This window comes from Solanum verrucosum, unplaced genomic scaffold, assembly GCF_900185275.1.
Source record: "Solanum verrucosum unplaced genomic scaffold, falcon-dt-bn FXZP01000157.1, whole genome shotgun sequence".
NCBI lineage: Eukaryota > Viridiplantae > Streptophyta > Magnoliopsida > Solanales > Solanaceae > Solanum > Solanum verrucosum.
This window is the reverse complement of record NW_026020185.1, coordinates 2,822,028-2,829,895: the sequence shown is the minus strand read 5'-3', so window position 1 is coordinate 2,829,895 and position 7,868 is coordinate 2,822,028.

Sequence of the window (7,868 nt, the reverse complement as noted above, 5' to 3'; positions counted from 1 at the left end):
CCATAATAACTCAAGAGTATAATGGGAAAGAAGCTTTTTTTAGAGTCTTAAACTAAACACAAAATTAGGTGGGAAGCAATAAGTCAAACGCTTGATAAAAGCCAATCCCTACATTAATAAACTTTGCATTACTTACCAAATTATGTGTCACTTATCCCTGCATTATGCATCTTTGTACTAAATTTTCTTCCCCTATATGTGAAGTAAGTAATATGTTTAAACTACATTTATGATAGATATTTGGATATTCAAAAACAAATAACAATGTTAAGTTAAAGATTGCCAAGAATTCTTTAGGTCATGTGATATTTATATCTCATGCTAAATCAGTGCAAAAGCCGCAATCAAGTGGAACATAGCGTGTGCATGTAAAGCACTTTTTTAATAATAATGATTCAAAATTTGGCTTTTGAAAAAGAAAATTGTGTTTGGCCAATTTATTTACATTGTGTTTGATTGGTCTTTTTTAAAAAGCCCAGAGTCAAATTAAGAAAAAGAGCAAATATCAATATACTTTTAATATTAAGATTATTTTATAGAGATAAATTATATTAAATATCTATTATAAAAATTTTAATTAAATTTTTATTATTAAATTAAAATATACATATTCAAATTTATAAAATAAAATTCTTAAATGAAACTTAACCAAACTTATGAGATATGTTAATTAATTAATAAGTGATATATATATATATATATATATATTGATAATTATGTATATATGGAAGGGATAATTTAGTCTTAAAAAAATTCTACTTTTGCTTATGTTTTTTTATGAAGTAGAAATTTTTAACTTCTGTCCAACGGCAAAAAAAAAATGTTTTTGCTTTCATTTAAAAACAGTTTATTGGTTTGTCAAACGCTTAATTTTTTTAAAAAAAAATCAAAATAAGTGTTTTTGGCTTCCCAACAATAATCTCAAACAGGCTCTTAAACTAAGTCATGGGTTTAGTTGAATATCTCAACTCCTAATTAAGTGTTTTAATTATACAATTTCAGTTCCAAATTCGAAAATACTTTACACGTGGTTTTATTCATATATTTGATAGTTAAATTAATCACATAAAACATGTCATCTCCAAATTCCATTTTGTGGAACTACATTGAGTATATTTTGTTATTGTTGCTTTAACTATATGCATCAACCTCAAGTAGAAAACGACAAATTTTATGGTTTAGTGAGGCGAATGAATATAACTAAAAGGTATGACATTTTATGTGATTAACTTGATTAATTAATTAATAGATGCCTGAGTCCAGATTAAAAAAACCTCAAGTAGAAAACGACAAATTTTATGGTTTAGTGAGGCGAATGAATATAACTAAAAGGTATGACATTTTATGTGATTAACTTGATTAATTAATTAATAGATACCTGAGTCCAGATTAAAAAAATCAAAATTTAAACAAAAATATCTTATTGAAAGACTTTACTAGGAGTTGAGACATGGACGACTCTACCCTTTGAAATATAAAGGACTTGCCTCAGCCCCCAAATTTGAGGGCCCCTATTTTATTTTATTATAGCAATACTAGGATTATTATAGATTATTATTAGAAATTTTTTGTACTGTTTGTCTTACTTTTTTTTAAGTTTATTTTAAAAAGAATATTTATATTTTGTCAATTTTTTAATTTTAATTTTTCATATAGTATGTTTAAGAATTTTGCATATTCTACATTTCTTTAGTTTAAGACTACAAGATTCAAAAGTCTAATTTATTTTCTTAAACTTCAAACTAATATGTCAATTCAAAACCAGATAAAGAAATTAAAACGAATAGAGTATTATTAATAGCAAAACTACAAAAATTCATATAAAAAGAAAGAAACAACTTTGCATCTGAAATTAATATTAAATAACTTTGCATTTTAAAAAACTAGAAGAATAAACTTTGAATAAATTAAAAAATAATATATGTTTTTTTTTAAAAAAAAATACGGCCTCTGATTCATTTTTGGATTTAGGACAGGGCTAGAACTGTTGTGAAATATGAGGGTTTGGACGAACCCAATAACTTTTGCATAGATCCTATATTTATACCATAGAAATTCAATATAAAATATACGGAAAAGAGCCTAAAATACCCTTGAACCATTGGAAATGGAATAAAATTATCATCCATCCACCTATTGGCTCCCAAATACCCTTCCATGCTCCTCTGGATCCAATATTGACCACTTTTTACAGCGGATTATCATTTAAATAATTTTTAAAATATGTGACGGCCATCTATTGGCTACAATTTAATTACTTAAATCAATTTACCAACTCTCCCATTATACCCGATCCAAATTGACTACGCTCGACTCAAGTTAACTATACCCGACAAATTAACTACTCCCGCCCCAAATTACATTTACCACACTGATTAAAACAAATGCATCCTTCCTTCCAACATTTCACTTCCTCTTCCAACCTTACTTCCCCAATATATTTGCTTACAATCTCGAAAAATACTACCTAAATACTCTCATGTAGCACCAATTTGGGTCGGGTGTGGTTAATTTGAGTCGGGCATAATTAATAATGGGTGAGTTTGTAAAGTAATTTAAGTAATTAAATTGTATCCAATAGATGGTCATCACGTATTTTAAAAAAAAATATTTAAATGATAATCTGCTATAAAATTGGTCAATATTGGACCCAAAGATGAATGACAGAGGTACTTGGGAGTCAATAGGTGATGAAAGACAATTTTGTACCATTTTCAATAATTCTAGAGTATTTTAGGTCATTTTTTATAAAATATATAATCATTGCGTGTGAACACACAAGAAAAGAGAGGCAGATGGCTCAATAATAATTGAACGCTCAACAAAGGCTCTAATTTCATAAGACATGAGTTCGAAACCACCTGGGCAAAAAAAGAAAAGACAGTGCCTAATAAATATGCTCTATCTAAAAAGAAAAAAGATCTGCCGATTAATTTCTTCTCAATCATTTAAAAAAGTTTTAAATCCAAAATTTATCTATGGTTCTAATTTTTTTTGGGTTATTGAGCTCATTGATATAACCAATTGTCAGAATTTAGATATATGCTCTCTGATATGTACTGTGCAGTCTTCTTAGTTCCTCTTTGACAGTCCCTTCCCCCTTTTTCATTTGTCTTTACATTGCACAACAATTTCTTCAAAAATTATTTTTTAATTTAATTTTATGGTTGTTTCACATTTTGATAATTAATTATATTATTGTTTGCTTCTCGAAATTTCTACTTTCAAAGCAGAGGTATTTCATAATGAAACAAGTAAAAGTTTTGTTTTAGACCCACATATATTAATGTGAATTTAATAATAATAATAATAATATATATATATGGAGAAAAGAAATTTAAGTAGTTCATCGCTTTTTAAAAATATATATTATATATTGATATTTGTTCTTTAGTTTGACTATTGTCACATTAGCTTGAGATCGGTTCCTTTTTTAAAATTTAAAACCCACAGACATTACATCCTGAATTCGCCTCTGTTTCAGGCCATTAATGTAATTGAGCCACTCCTGAGTTGATGTGTTCAATTGGAATAAAACTTAATCAAAGTGCTTAAATGAAATATTCTAAAAAATTTAAGAAACTGACTATATATTAAGCTTGATTTAAATCAAACACTTACGATTCCTACCTTACATAATGGTATACTTAAAGTTCAATAATGTTATTACTGAAAATTGCTATATCTTATTAAGTAATTCATGTTTATTTCATATTTACGAGTTTCGAAAGATATGTGTTGTAAAACATATTTACTTCTTTTTAATCAACAGGGCTATAAAAATGTTCATATCTTTTTCAATAAAATAATTATATGTTATAATATACTTAGTTATGAATATACTTATTTGGAATCGTAAAATTAAAATTTTCCTAGTATAAGAGGTATAAATATTTAACTTTCAAATATACAAAATAGATTCAATACTGATTCATCATATTATAGAAATATTTAATGTAATTAACTCAAATAAATATTAGGTATGGAGTATGGGGACTAGGGGATCAAAAGTGGGTCAAGTGGGTTCATATGAATTCTCTTTGTTGAAAAATAATACCGTATATATATTTATATTTAATCAATTTTTAAAATTTTATATGTATATATTAAATTTTGACTCCATTTAGCACTAGTGTGATGCTTACCCTAACAGTGAGGTGGGTTCATTTTGTCCAACCAACCGGAGTTTGACTTTCGCTTACAACATTGTTTATATTTTATTTTATATCTTAAACTCACTTCGTGAAAATTCTAACATTTATCATTTTCTTTGCTCGATCATCATTTATGATATATCATTGGTCAAAGATTCAAAGTTTTAAAAATATCCCAACTGTCATGAAAATATTTATTTATCTTGAAAAAGTCTTGTTGGGTCTTAACTAAACGCTTTCAAACATTTACATCCCAAGCAATTGGCCACAGTTTATTTTATTCTTTTTCTTTGTCTTGCAGTTTTCTAAAGCAAAACCTTGTATGGTTGGTGTGACAATACCAACATGTTTAACTTTAAATTAGATAATTCCAAAGCAGAGAGTTTAGATGCTTCTCCTTATATCATATAGGCGGAATGATTCAAGAAATTCTTCTACTTGTCTCAATTTGATATCTCATTTTTTTATATTTTTTAAAGTTTTTATTTAAAATATAAGCCTATTCAAAAATAATATATATTTTGGACACTTTTGAATACCATTAAGTAAGTTTATATGATATTTATTTTGCTGGATCGGATATAATGTATAATTACACGTCTTTAAAAGTGATAAGACTCATAAAATTTTGAATTTTAAAAATATTAAAATTATAAGGAGAGTGATGATATATGGGGGTGAAATCATTTACGGAAAAGCCAAAACTATCCTTGAACTATAGGAAAATGTCTAAAAATACCCCTCATCCAACTTTTGGTCTAAAAATACCCTTTCATTCACCTTTTTGGCTCACTTATACCCTTCCACTCACATTTTTGACTAACTTATACCTTTATGACTAACAACCAAAGTTTATTTTGTTTTATTTTTTAAAAAAAATATTATTTGTCATTTTCTTATTAGATAAAATAAAAATCTCATCTCTATTAAAAAAAATTCCCATAATCTATTCAAATCAAAAAATATATACCTCTTCAGGACACCAATTTTTTTTAACAAAAAAAATCTAGTAATTTTTATATTTGCTCTAAAAAAAATTATAAAGTTTATTTTAAATAATTAATATATTATAAGAATATTAATAGTGCCACAATATCTATCTTCCTTTTTAAAAAATTAAATAAAATTGGTAACTTAATTTTTTTGCTAATCTGTGATAAATTCTTTTCAAAGAAAAAGTTCCACAAACAATTTTACTTAAAAATCAACTTATTAGAAAAAAGAAAAAAAAAGCAGATGGACGGCCGTAGCCATAGGGAAAATTTAAGTAGGAAAATAGAGAAAAATGTGTGTAATGTATTTATGGATATGATAATATATTGTTATGATTATGACATAATACATTTGTTTATAAAATATTAATCATCTATGTCATGTTTAGAATCTTGATTTAATTAATTAAATATTAGCCGTTAATTTTTTCTTATGCCATGAGTCTTCAATCTAAGTAAAAATTTGAGGATATGGAGAGGATATGGGTCTTGAAGAGGTATATTGCTTTGGTTTGGATAAATAATGAGAAATAATCTAACTGAGGTGGGCTCTTTATATTATCCAATAGGAGAATGACACATAATAAAAAAAAAATAAAAAAAATAAAGAGAGAATTGTTAGTTTCAAGGGTATAAGTGAGTCAAAAAGATGAATGGAATGTATTTATAGACCAAAAGATGGATGAAAGGTATTTTTAAACCTTTTTCAATAGTTTAGGAGTATTTTTGGCCAATTTCCGAATCATGTATGCCTAAAATTTTGCTTTAAAAATTAAACTCTGATCCCCCATAATTATGACATTCTTCCTCTTATTTATATAAATCAACGAATTTTGTTGTCATTAATGAAATATTCTAAATTAAGAATTTAATACTCCCTCCGTCCCATTTTATATGTCATCTCTTTCTATAAATAGTTGGTCCATAATACTTGTCATTTCATAAAATCAATGCATAAATTAGCATATTGTTCCTTTTTTACCCTTGTGAGTTATTAGCATTGAAAAATACATTTGACCAACTTAGAAAAGTTAAGTAAATTATTCATGTTCATTGGTTAAATTAATTAATCAAAATAAATTAATTCATATTCATTGATTGAAAACTTGAGTTTCAAAAAAATTAAATAAGGGTAGAAGGGTAAAGTTACATCATTTCTTAATGCAAGTGCAAAGTAAAAAGGTGGCATATAAAATAGGACGGAGGGAGTATATTTTTTTGATCGAAATTAGGTATTTAGATGAAATTTTGAATAGTACAAGGACCGAGATATCAAATCGGAACAAGTCTGAGAGTTTCCTAGATATATCATCCCGCCTATCATATAGAATTAAACATACTTCTTTTCATTTGTCCCTAATTATTTATCCACTTTTTCTTTTTTAGTTGTCCCTAATTACTTGTTCATTTTGACAAATTAAGAAATGATAATTTTTTTTACTATTATAACCTTAATTAATTACTTTGAAAAAAATAGAACTTCTTGAAAATCTCAAATTTTTAATTCATTTAGGGGTCATTTGGTAGAAAAATAAATAACGCAAGGATTAGTAACGCAAGGATTAATAATGCAGGGATTAGTAGTGCTGGGATTAGTAATGCAGGGTATATTTTTTATCAAGTGTTTGGTTCATTGTTTCTCAACTCATCTTGTGTTTGGATTAAAACTCTACCAAAAGCTTCTTTCCAATTATACCCTTGAATTATTATGAGATTTTCTATTTTATGTAATCGGGACAAGGTAGATAATTGTCAGACAATATTATTTTTCTATGGCCTTCTAACTAGCTAGGAGAAGAACAATTTTGTTGTCATGTTTGCTATTTTTTCACTTGAATTATTAGAGGGTAATAATTGTCATCTTAATATATTAATCACTTAAAAAACGTTAATTTTCAATTTAGAATAGATAGATCATCTACTTTAAAACCGAAAAGACGGTAAACAATAGTAAAATCGATAAATCATCTACATTTATACATAAAAATTGCAAGTTGTAGTTTTAATATGTATGCAATTTATAAATTGTTAAAATACAAATAATTAGAAACCACATATAAATCAACAAATAATATATTCAATTAAGATCACAAATGTCATGTGGTGATATATTCGCCTTTTTCAATTAATTAATGTTAAACAACTCACATTTTAAATATTATATTGATATGTATTGCATTTATTTATCAACAAACAATTCTCTCTAAATAATAAAACTTGTAAGCTAATTTATTTTAAATAAATTTACTAGTACAATATAAAATATAAAATCAAGAAAATAAATAAAATGATTTTAGAGATATTTTTGTCTTTACATAGATAATGTCATGGTATTAAATCCAATGTATTACTAATACCACCAAATGGAAGGTATTAGTAATACATCCTATAATACCATGTAGGGTGTGTAATTAATCCATGGATTAGTTATTCTTAGGCCCAAAAATTCTACCAAATATAGTACTAATTAATATCATACATAATACATGGACTATTTTTCCTAATACTTCCTACCAAACGACCCCTTATTTCATAATTAATAGGGGTAAACTGATAAACTCACTATGTCAATAATTGTTTTTTTAATTGATGTGTCAATTCAAAAGTGGACAAGTAATTAAGAACAAAGAGAGTAATTTTTATAATGTAAGTTAATTAAAAGTGAATTATAGAAAATCTTGATGAATTCATTACTTGAAAAGTGAGTATTTATAAGAGTCAA